The following is a 13,365-nucleotide window of genomic DNA, read 5'->3' as shown; positions in this document are numbered from 1 at the left end:
TCAACAAAATATTAGTAAATTGAATCCAAAAATGTAAAAATAAAATATACACCATGAGCAAGTAGGATTTTCCCAGGTGTGCAAGGCTGTTTTAACATTTGAAAATCAATTATTATAGATCACCACATCAACAGGCTAAAGATAAAAAGTCGCATGATCATATTAATAGATACACCCACAGATGATAAAAGTTCCTAGAAGACTTGGACCAGAGGAAAGCTTTCTCATCTTGATAAGGAACACTTATCTACAAAAGAACTGTAGCTAACATCTTACTTAATGGTGAGAAACATGAAACTTTCTCCCTAAGATCAGGAACAAAGCAAGGATGATTCTTCTCACTATTGTTTTTCAACATTGTACTAGAATGTTGCTAGAAAGTTCTAGCTAATGTTGTAAGAAAAGAAAAGAAAAGGTATATAGATTGGGAAAGAAGAAATAAAACTGTCTTCATTTCCAGATGACAGATTGTCTATGTAGAAAATCCAAAAAAATTGACAGAAAAACTTTGGGAACTAATAAACGATTACCGTAAATTTGTAGCATATTGGCTAATATATAAAAGTCAATCGCTTTCCATGTACTAAAAATGAACAACCAGAATTTGAAATTAAAAGCACACTGCCATTTACATTAACACCCATAAAGTGAAACACACAGGTATAAATCTAACAAAACATGTATAAGATCTATAAAAGGAAAACTACAAAACTCTGATGAAAGTAAAGAACTAAATAAATGGAAATATATTCCATGGGTAGAAAGACTGAACATTATGAACAAGATTTCAGTCATTCCCAACCTGACCTAAATCTACAGTAATGAAGACTGCATGGTATTAGTGAAAGAACAGACAAATAGGTCAATGGAACAGAACAGAGAGCCCAGATATAAACCCACATAAATAGAGTCAAATGATCTTTGACAAAGGAAAAAAGACAAAATGGGGCAAAGATAGTTTTTTCGACAACTGTGCTGAAATAACTGAACATCCATGTGCAAAAAGGAATCTAGACACTCTTTAGAAAATAAATCAAAATGATTCATAGACCTAAATGTAAAATGAAAACTACGAAAATCCTAGAAGATAATGTAGGAGAAAACATAGTTGACCTTTCGTATGACAGTGATTTTTTAGATGCACCAACAAAAGCACAGTCCATGAAACAAATAATTGATAAGATTGACTTCATTAAAATTAAAAATTTCTGTTCTATGAAAGATACTGTCAAAAGAATGGGAATGCAAGCCTTAGACAGAAAGAAAATATTTGCAAAAAACTTATCTGATAAGTAAATGTTACAAAAAATGTACCAAAAAGTTTAAAACGCAACAATAAGAAAATGGACTAACTGATTAAACAATGGACAAAAGACCTGAACGTGCACAACAAGAAACACGATATACAGATGAGAAGTAAGCATGTAAAAATTTATTCAACATCATATGCCATTAAGTAATTGCAATGAAACAACAATGAGATACCAGTACACCTGTCAGAATGTGAAGGAAATGGTTAATGGACTTCTGTTGTCAGCACCCAAGTACGTGTTCACCCAAGGACGTGTCGCAAACGAGTTAACCAAGAAATGTCAAAGATTGCAAACAATCCTTGAGAACGCTTGGAGTTGTGAGAACACTTTCTTGGGATGTTCCCAGGAGGCACATTATAGATAACCAAGTGCTTGAGAAGGGAGGTAACGGCCTTCTGCTCTTGAGAAAAATATAACAGAATTTATGCATTAATGCTTATCTTGCATGCACAAGCTTGCTAAATGTAATAAAAGCTGTAACAGCGGCTGGGTCGGTGCTACTTGCCTGAGAGAGCAGTAGCCCCCCCCGCTCTTCACTGGCATCTTGTCACTGTGTCTTCCTTCGCGTCTCCGATCATTTTAGTCAACAAAATGACTAAAATCCAAAACACTAACAAGACCAAATGCTGGCAAGGATGTGGAGCAACAGGAACTCTCATTCATTGCTGGTGGGAATGCAAAATGATACAGCCACTTTGGCGATTTTTTACAAAACTAAACATACTCTTACCGTCTAGCAATTTTATGATGCTCTATGTGATATTTTTATGAACTCTGTATGACATTATATTATTTTATGAACTCTGTGTGATATTACAATAGTGGTTACATGTCATTATCAATCTGTTGAAACCCAAGGAATGTACAGTATCAAGTGTGAACTCTCATATATTCTGTAGAACATTGGTTGATAATGAGGTGCCAATATTGGTTCATTGATAGTAAAAAATGTACCACTCTGGTAAGGGATGCTGATAGTGAGGGAAGTTGTGTGTGTGGGGACAGGGTATAGGGGAACTCTGTACTTATGGCTCAATTTTGCTGAAAAACTAAAACTCAAAGAAATAATGTTTACTAATTAGAAAATAAATGGGAATTATAATCCTTAACTGGCCATACAAGTGATTATTTATATTGGAATATGTGAGATCAATACAAATGTAAGTTATTAAGATGTTATAGATTCAAGGTAATCATAATAACTGACAAATTAGTAAACAATTGTATAATTTAGAAATAAAGGAAAAATCCATGACATAAGATAATATGAATGTAACTGTTTCATTAAAAATTATCTAAAACATGAGATGACCATGTGCTGGTAATAGTTACATAGTTGTTCTAGATTAAAAATAATGAGTTTTTATGAAGTATTTCTGAATCATGGAAAATTGATGTTTCCAATTTGGAAAAAGTGTTAGTAGAAAAAGATGTCAATGGAGAAACAGCTCAATGATCTTTAAATTGTTGTTACCCTTGGGCAACAGTTTCAGAAATCCTGACATCCCAGAATTTTCTTTATGTGTTCTGAAGATCTCTGGCAGAACCCCAAATCAGAAGTATTTCAGACAGCGAAAGGGTTGTAGCCTTTATCCTCAAGGCAGATGTCATGTTTAATCGTCTGACTTTCCTTCCTTCTCTAGTCTGACAGGAGACCAGTTTCCACCTCTTAAAATAAGTACACAGCTCTATTGCTCTGAGAATCTATGCTAACTACAAGTGATGTTTTTGTTTTTTTGTTTTTTCAGTTAAGGCTTCTACTGGATCTTCTTTGTCTTTCTCGGCTTTAATTGCTCAACTCTGCTATTTCAAATTATTTTTATCTTGGGAATTAATGACTAATGTATAATCATTTGGAATATGTTTAATAAGATGTTTAAACTTCCTACAGATGTGACATGATATTTATAGCAATGTGCATTTACACACAAAGTTTATGCTTCTATTTTATTTTTCAGAATTAACTGCTTATTTTAATTAAAATAAATTGACTCCACTACAAGTGGCCAGACAAAGTATTTCTAGGAGCTTGAGGTGAAGGAAGGAGGGCAGTTTAGTTGCCAAGTACCCCATAGCCTGGACTACGCTGCCCTGGTGGAATAAAAGCTATTTAACTTTAGTTTTTACTCTGGCAAACAATACTAATTGAGTTCCCACATGTTATATAAAATTATTAAAGTCATTGCAGATTGTTGGTTGTTTTTAATTTCAGGATTTAGCTCTGGGGAACCAAGAGATTTTTGTTTTAAGTTTATTTATTAATATTATTTTTTTTTTAACGTTCTATGATGTTGTGGAGTAGTTGAGGGGGAGGGGGTGAGGGAAGGGGAAAGGAGTAGGAGGGGTTGAGGCCTGTGGGGGTTGAGCCCCACATCATTCCTGCAGGGGAGACTGGGGGCTTCCAGTGGTGGCTCGGTCATTGCTGGGCTAAGTGCAGATGTCAGGGGTGTGTGGCTGAAGCCCTTGCCCCCCACCACCCCAGCTCAGGAGCTGGGGCAGTTCTTGTGGCAGCTTGGTGGTCATCACTGGGCTGGATATGGGTATCAGGGGGGCATGGCCAAGGCCCTTGGTTCTCCTTCCCCAGCTCAGGAGAGTCTGGGGCACTTCCTGCAGCAGCTTGGTGGTTGTCACTGGGCTGGTTGCAGGTGTCAGGGGGGTGTGGCAAAGGCCCAAGGACCCCCCGCCCTCAGGACTGGTTGTGGGTGTCGTGTGCATAGCTGAGGCCCCCAGCCTCCCTCACTCCCTGACTTGGTAGCCCAGGGGACTTCCGGTCCTTCTAGGCTTTACAGGTGTTCTTTGGTGATGTGAGACCTTTACTAGTTAATATCAAACTTTGTCTCTGATTTGTGGGTATTTTGTTTTTTCATCCAGTTCTGTATCAGATTATTTACTGTTCCTACCACTTAAACTCTGCACTGGAACTAATTTGTTGTCCTTTGCTTACTTCTAAAATGGGGGAACTTCCTATGGGTGGTCCAGTACTTGAGCTCTGTGGTTGAGCTAAATTGCTGCTTTGCTGCTGATTCCCCAGGGAAGGCTTTTTGTGCAGCTCAGGTTTTAATGGTTGACTTTATAGGTACTTCGGGGTTTTGTTTGATCCAGTATACCTGGGTTGTGTAGAAACTCTGGTCTGGGCCTGAGTCTTTTCAGCAAACTGCATCCCCTGCAATTCTATATTCCTGACCACTCTCCACTGACTAGTCCTGTGCTGACTTGGGGGTGGGTCAACTGTCCTTGCTATGCCCCAGTGTTCTCCTGGTGGGCCCATCTCTCCTACCACCTGCACTCCAAACACTTCCCATGGGATGGGCCATGTGTCAGTCCATTGTGATGACTCACCAGCCTCTGGGTGGCTCCTTTTTTTCAGTTGTTGTGGCTGCTTGCTCCTATGTGGGTCCACAGGAACCCTGTTAGTGGTCTTGCTGGCCTGGTCATCAAGGCCCTCTTCTCTCCTGCAGCCTCCAAGCAACTTCATCTGAAGGGCATAGCTGTGGCTTTTACCAGCTCCTGCTCCATGTGCTCAGCAGCTCCAGCCTTGAAGAGATTGGGGCTCGAAATAGTAGGGGAGGTTTTTTCTTTCCCTCATCGTGGCTTCTCCTGTCTTTGTGTACTCTGTAGGTCTCTCCTCCTCTTCCCCTGATCTCTAGCTCAAGAGATAATTTGAGGGCTTAACAAAATCCCCTCTGTTGTTTTCACATAATCTGAAATAAGAACCATCAGTGAAAAGCTGAAAAGGAGAATCAGAAATATGGAGGAGTATTTGAGAAAAGATATATTATGAACAAAAAATGATTGGTAATTTTGGTTAGAAGAGTATGTAGTATCAGTATTACAATTCAAACATAGGTCAATGTATATGAAATCTGAAAAGAAGATTGTTGCTCCATTGGTTATTTCTCTGTTTATAGGTGATATTTATATGAACTAAAGGGTTCTGAATAGTAAAGTACAGGCCATTGTGCCTTGTATAATGTGCCCTCTTAGGAATTCTGAGACAACAACAGGTTGTCTGGAGCCCTGTTTTCATGAGTACCTCACTGGTTCCTCTTAAACAAGGAAAGCAGAATTAGTGCCTAGTATTCAGGCCTTCAGAGCATCAGAGAAGGAAGAAATAGCTATGATGAGGTGTGCAAAAGCCCCTCCTGGGGAACGCAGCAGTGTGGGGGATTTTTTGTCCTGTTCTCTGACCTGAGACACTAGCTTGTGATCAATTAGGAAAATACGCACTGGAGTGTAGCCTTTAATTTTCTTTGATATTATTTCTAGAGAACTCTTTCTACTACTTAAGCAATATTATAAAACTGAAACTCCAGGTGGCAGTTTGGAAACAAAGAGTTGTAAGAGCTTGAAGGGAAAAAAACATTATCTCCCCACTTTGTGGCAGTAACTCTAGCCCAAGAAGTAAGAAGAGCCAGGTAGGATGGCATTTGCATACAGAGAGCAGCAAGAGAGCAAGACCACAGGCACCTTGGAGAGTGAGCCTGGGAAATGCAGGAAGCCCCAGTCCTGATAGGAAGGGGAGGGCTCAGAAGGTAGCACAGCCTCAGCAGAAAACAACCAACCAACCAAACAAAATGTGCTAGAAAAGTATCAAACATTTGTTGAGTTGAATTGAAGTAGGCAGTTAAAATGATCACTATGAGGGTTAGAATTGTTTTTTTTAGCTTTAGATCTGGTATATTTAAGGATTTGTTATTACACAGTGCCTTGGCTGATTATCTTTGGAAGTGGACATTTTATTCTTCAATATGCCTAAGTCTTGCTAGTGATAAGTGGGATTAACAAGCTTCACCTGGTTGGCTCCTTGTGCCACCCCTCCCCCAAAGTTGATATTGGCCCAAATCATCCCAGATAAAGCCAGGTTATAGTCTCCGAGGACAAGGGGAGAGAGTCATCCGTTCTCCATGCTGTACTAATAAAGCTCCCAATCTGTATCATGTTTGGAACTTCTATCTCCCATCCAGAGGACAAAGGGCTGACAGTATGAAGGGTAGTTTTTAGTGTTTTGGATAGGCTGCTATGACAATGTTAAACCAGCAATGCTTTTCCTACATGATAATCACCCAAAGGCAGAAGGCTATGGTTATTTTCTTGGCCTCAGTTTGAAGAGTTCTTTAAAAAAGAGAAATATTTGAATATTATTTTTAGATGACTTCTCACTAACCTACATAGGAATTTATAATTTCAAATTCTAGATTATCTACCCTGAAATTTTAGTAAAACTTTTCCCAAGGACTGTGGGCAAAAAATCCATCATCTCAACTAATACCTTCCACTTCTTACCAAGTCAACATTGTTATGATAAATAGCATCAGATGCTGCATGCTTACGATTGTTTTTAACAAATCAGTTTCCCTTATGCTCCACTCTAAATATGAAAATACAAAGTGTTGCTAGCAAAGATAGTCTGCTGGGTCATTAAAATTAAAATTTATTAAAATTCAAATGGGGTCCGAAAGGGGAATGCCACTGGCTCATCAACATTTAAAGCTTTCTGTTTCTTCCTGCAAAATTCAATTATTACACAAGCACAAAGGATTCAATGAAAAGAAGGAAGTTTTAGCTCAAGTTGCCCAGGTGTGCGTCATTTAGAAAGGCAGTGTAGACTCCTGTGTATGAGGAAGTGAGGTGGGAAAGGGTCAGGTGTGTGATGCTCTTTAAAACAAACTGAACTGAGTTTATCTTCATTTCTACAAAGAGATAAAATAGGCTTTTGGTCAAACGCAAAAAGTCACCAGGAAGAGTTAAATTACAGACTTCTCTCGTGCAGCAAACCAGTCAAATCACATCTGAGGCTTGCCACACAGAGGGGCTCTTCACAGACTTGCTTTCCCACAGCTCTGACTCCTCAGATCATTTGTTCCCTGAGTGACTTGCCTGGCATCTATATTAGTGTCCTCTGCCCCTGCTGAGTGCTGCACTCAGCCCTGCAGTGGTGCGTGAAACAATACAGAAATAGACTCTCAAGAAGAACAACCTTCTAATTCAAAAAGGCAGAATCAAAATGCACATGAAACACAACCTTAACTTTGGAAGGGACATTACAGATCACGTTTTTGTCTTCTCTCTAATAGGACATCTGCCGATGGGTCATGCAGTGATGGGGAGCTCACGGACTTGGAAGGAAACAGATCCTAATTTTGAATAATTATGAAATATAAGAATGTGCTTCCTGTTAACAATATGAAGTCTCCTTTTCAACTTCTGTACATTGTTCTGTTTTGAGGTTACTAATTGTAAGGCAATTCTGCTTTTGCTTTTACAAAAGCTCTCTTCTAATATTTTAGGATGGCTCTCACATTCCCACTAACTATTCTCAATTCTCAATCTAGGAACATCCCTAGTTCCTCCAAACATTTCTTACCTAAAGTGGCAAGGTCCCTTCGTGTCCTAGCCACCATTCTCAAAACTCTCTACAGTTTCATTACAGTATATTTAAAAAATGGTAACCAGATATAAGTATAATACACTACATGGGATCTGACCAAGATAGAGTACAGGGGTCTAATATGTTCTTTCCTCTTCTCTTAGTATAGAATAGGATCTTATGAATGCTTTTGTTAACTAATTACACATATTGGCTTATACTGAGTCTCAGTTAACTAAAATACTTCTTTTTCCAAGTGAACTGTTTAATTGACTTAAAGAGTAATGCAGGATTTTAAATTTATCCTTTTTAAATTTTATTAGTTTTGACCTTGATCTTGATTCTTGATAATTCTGGATCATTCTTTGTCATCTGGTATTTATAAGGAAATAAAACAGGGAGAGGTAGTGAATCTTGCTGTACTATTAGAAAGTGACTCACAGGTTGGTTGTTAATGCTCTTTACAAAGGATTATTCCATTGGGTACAAACCCATGTAACTGCATATGTTCTAACTTATCTTTGGGGATAATTCCTCAGATGCTTTGTTGAAAAGACTGTGATGTCTTTGATGAATTTGTGCTGCTTCCTGGTGAGCGCCAGCTTCCTTGGCTAAGCATTTAACAAATCATATACTTAAAATCCTACCCTAAATATTTTCAGGTATGTATGCCATATTTTTGGAACCTCTGTCTAGAATTTGAATTCATTAAGATAATTCACATTTGATCTTTTTTGAGGCCAACAAAGTAAGTTTAAAAAATAACCTAATTGTTATTACTATTATTTCATGATGATAATATGCAAGTTTCTTTCCATAGCCCAGAATATAATTTATGATAAACTGCATGAGGCAACCAGATCTTCAATCTGAATATAAGAATGTGAATTTGACTGGAATCACTTAGAATGTGTATGATATTAGTTAAATGACATATTCTTGGGGCCTTCATCTGTGAAGATGATGGAAAGCACTGGTAGCAAAAACCATTAATCTTTGATTTAAATTTGTTTATAATATATAATGTACCAGTCTTCCCACTTTTTTCTAAATTCTCCCAGATAATCAACTTTATGGAATATTTCTGGTTAGCACATTTCTTCCACCCCATCTCCCCCATTCTCAGTACTCTTGGGAATATCTACTATTAGCCACACAACTAAGATATTTAGTTAAAGGTATGTGCTATCTAAATTATCAAAATTAATAGCACTATCTGCATATAGACTTAAAGTTCTTGGACAAATCAATCTATAGGTTGATAAAGTTTTCAGAAATCAATATTTTTTTCATTTTCTCATGCACTTTAGTGTGGTTTGAGATCCCTTTACTTTATTCAGTCTCTCAGCATTTCTCAAAATTTTACTGCATGTGCCAAGCACAGGAATTTTCTTTTGAATTCACGTCAGTTGAATCCAGTTCTTCCCTCTTTTGGCACTGGCGCCAGATCATTATTTGGTTTTTTGATTTCCATACCTTCCCTTGCCAAAGGTCACCCATTCCTGCTGACTTCCTATGCCAATTCCATACCTGAAATATTCTTGCTCACAAAAGTCCTTTCTAAGTCACCAGAGAAAGTGGGCCTTAACTTCTTTCAATGGCCATTGCCATCATATTTCTGATGTTCTCATATCCTTTTTTATTTGGAGCAGAGAGAATCAGTCTTCCAACATGCCATTTTAGAGTTTAGTTACAAATCCATCTCACTGCATATCATTTTAGAGATTAACACTGTGTTTTGATAAAGTTTCAAAGAAAGGAAGCATAGCTCATGCTAAGATTGGTGAAGCTTTGGACGATATAGCTATAAGTAATTTTTCCAAGAATGTCATATATCATGAAGATAACACCTTCACAGGGTCTCCGAATGTCATTCTCTCCCAAGCCACAGTTTTATAACTTTGGCAAGCATCTTTCTCTTTCCCTTTTGCCATCCCCAGGCATTCAATTGCAACATGTAGAGGCTGTGTTTTAAAGGGTGAAAAGCAATATTCAGCCCACAATTCTGGCTTGCTTTCCCTATCATTTTCCCTCAGAATTAAGCAATCTTTGGAATGTTCTGGAAAATATGAAAATGATCATTGTCAGGATAGGACCCTGTTCAACATTCAAGATTTTCTTTAAGTCACAATTCTGTTCTTTTTGGGTGTTGCATGTGAACTACATCAGACTAGAAAGAAGTAGGTAATGAATTTGGCAATGGCCTTCTTATTTCACATCAGAAAGAATAAAAATCATTTTGTTATTTTCCCTAAAGTGAAAATTCTCTAAGTAAGTTGATTTAACTAGGAATTGTTTGTATTATGAGGGCACTGTAAAGTGTGTGTCTTTGACACAAGACTAAATCTTTTCAATAAAATGTTATTTCAGCTGATTGAACTAGGGACTATTTTGGTTATAGGAAAGGCACAATAAAGTTGTGTGTCTTTGTTACAAGCCTAAGTACTTTTTAATATAGTGTTTTAGACCATTATGTTTTTACATATGTTTTTGAATAGGTAATAACTACCATCATGCTTTTTTATGATGAAATTTCAGTATGATCCCTAAAGGCCCTTGCATTAAAATGTGAGAGTGAGTGGGAGTGATCTGTACCCTTGACTACTATTCTCATTAGCATTAGATGATTCCTCTTAAAACTTCTCACTTGAGTGGCTATTATAAAATTATACTTTTTCAGATGGTGATTTTAAAAATCACAGAAAAAAGAAATGGGGTGTACAAAGGTGGAAACTACTCATGCAGAAAGTGCTTTTCTTGCCTGGAAAGCTCTTTAATTTTCTGGGAAATATTGTCATGAAACACTTGATATTTTTAGAACCCTTTTACTATCAAAAACCTGTTACATTTTAACACTGCCTCTCTTTTCTTTTTTTGCAAACAGAAAACTCCAAGGTTCACGTGTTTTAAATAAACGATCGCCTTTACCCTCCCCCTTTCCTGCTCCCTATTTGCCAAGGTTGACATTACTTGGGTCTTTCTTTGGCCTCTTTTGTAGTATGAGGTTATGCCTGGCATACATCAAACATTTACAGCAGGGCCATTAAGACTTGAATACTGAATGGTGTCATTCCAGCTGATCAAGCTAGTCAAATGAACATGTATCCTGACTTTTGAATTTCATTAAGGTATTCCAAATTTATGTCCTTCATGTATGTGTGTGTGTGTGTGTGTGTATAGTGATTAAAAAAAAAAACAAACCTATCAATCTTTAAAATAGTGGGCCTTACAAGCCCTGAGAAAATCAGTGTCATCATTACTATCACAAATTTTATTTTTAAAAAAGACAATATCAAGGTCAGGCACAAACAGGGACTTTCTGATCCTGAGAATGGAAGCCCACATGGCAAGAGATAAGGCCTCTAGGGACAGTGTATGAAGATCAAAACAGTGAGAGTGGAATTTTCCTGCTATAAATAATTAAATGAATGTCCCTTATTTCTCTCTGGAAATTATAGTATCATTAGGAATTTCTGAATACTAATTCTGGCTTTGGCATGTATTCCCCATTCTCATTTCTAGCATTTCTCTGTCTATGTCTTTTAAGGAGAAATACCCCTTTTCTGCAGAGAACAGAAGAGGAATTGCATAATAGTCAAAATTAATGTACATTATTAAGAACAAAATGGGATTCCTGTAAGGGGAGGCATGACAAAGGCATAGGGACAAAGAACTTTTACAATTAAAAATCTTGTAAACTTCTAGAGTTGCAATTCCTACCTATGGAGTCCAACTATATCATTTTTATCTTGGGCCTTTGCTCCATTACTCTTTTCTTGCTAAAGAAATGTCACTGAACTACTAGAGGTGGCTTACACCAGTCACATTCTCTTCATTTTTCAAATTAATTACTGTTCTCTTTAACACTGTAGATAAGACCACAGGGAGGTAGGCTACAACTCAAAGATCAAGAAGTTAAAGACAGGTGGTCTACTCTCTTATTTCTGAAGTCACAACAGCCCCTCTTTTCACACTAATATGGTTCAACACAGAAGGGAAAAAAAGATGAATGATTGTTAAACACTTATTTCTATAAATAAGGCACTTAGCTAAATGTTAGAAAAGAAAAAAAAAGTAAGCAAGAAGATTTTATGCACTTTTAAGAGCAAGGCATCTAGAATAGCTAATAGTGATAGAATCAAAGAGGTATTAGAAGATATAGAGTAGAGAATTTCCACCTGTCAGAACTTTGTAACTGATTAGTACCTAAAATCATTTTTACTAATTTGTATAAATTAGTTTCATAACTTCATTAAGGGAGCTCTTTGTAAAAGAGTTCTGTGTAAATTTTTTTTGCAATGTGAGTGATCACCTCTTCTTTAGTTTGTTCTGGAAGTCAGAATTTGGTAGGTTGTATTTTCTTAAATCATAGAATTACCCACATGATAAAAACCCAACATTTTTCATGAGATTCTCCTTAGCTACTGCTGGTGGACTTGTTTGAGAGTGGAGATAGATTGGTGAAAAGCAGTGTTTAATGAGATAGCTAACTCCTGCTTTTCCAGATCCATGATCTATACATCCACATCCTATTCCACATATGGGGAGACTGACCCCCTGGACTTCTCTAAAGCTTCTTCACCTTCGGCCTTATTATTGCTAGTGATAGAAGATCAGCAGGTGGAAGGAGAGAGTGAGTATTTATTTTTCTGGGTTTCTCCCTTTCGGGTTGCTGGTGTTGTCTGCGTCCCTTTACTACAGCTCATGGCTCCTGTCAGGCTACGCTCCCTTACAGCTAGCTATGCTTGTGCAGGTGCCCCTTCCGCAATAGATGGTCGCAACTCTACTGTTACTGGCCCCTGAGTACTGCTCTATCCCTCGTTGGTTTCCTCAAACCATGCCTTTGCCAATAGCCCTTTATGAAACTATTCTCAACTATTTGAGTTGACCATCTTGCTTCTTGACCACATGGAAAGTTTTGTGATGTAGTAAATAGCAGACTAATTTTCAGTAAAGACTCCAAACACAGACTTTTCCCTTTAAAAAGCATTTTGCACTTCCACATCTCTCCTCAGCACCCCTGTCCTCCCAATTATCTTGGACTATGGGAGAAAATGTACCTGCTAGAGCTAAAGAACACTGATCCCTTCCTACAAACCAAGGCATAATAGGAGAGTTAAAGAGGTGCCCTTCCTGAGAATTTCTCAGAATCCTGGTTACACTGAGGTGTTGTCAAAAATAGAAATGAGGGACAGAGCTACATTATTACATTGCCATTCTTAGGTTTAAAAGAAAGGTAAAAATATGCTGTAACTGGTAATAAGACCAGAAGGGAGGAACAAACATACTGATACGGCCCCCCAAACCTGGAACACATGGAAGAGAACCAAACACTGAAGAGAACTATTCCCATGGCTTCCTTGGTCATCACACATTTTTAATTTCATTCATTCGTTTGTTCAATCATCCATGTGAAATTCACTCAATAAATATTTGAGTGCTTAACTGTGTCCCAGGTACAGTGATCAGTACTGGGAATAAAATTGTCGACAAAGTAGAGTCTGTGCTATCAAGGAGTGTATGTAGCATTGTGAAAAGGCACCACTGACTGATGTCAGAACACGCTATACACCCTTTATAGTTTTTTAAAGGTCATTTTTAGTCTTTGTATCATCTTCCTAAGACATGGAATAAAAAAAAAAAAAACTAGCTATTGCTACATAGTGGTATTGAATATGGTGGACT

This window comes from Cynocephalus volans, chromosome 1 (assembly GCF_027409185.1).
Source record: "Cynocephalus volans isolate mCynVol1 chromosome 1, mCynVol1.pri, whole genome shotgun sequence".
NCBI classification, from domain to species: domain Eukaryota; kingdom Metazoa; phylum Chordata; class Mammalia; order Dermoptera; family Cynocephalidae; genus Cynocephalus; species Cynocephalus volans.
The sequence above is the reverse complement of the archived record's forward strand: the minus strand, read 5'-3'. Positions refer to the sequence as shown.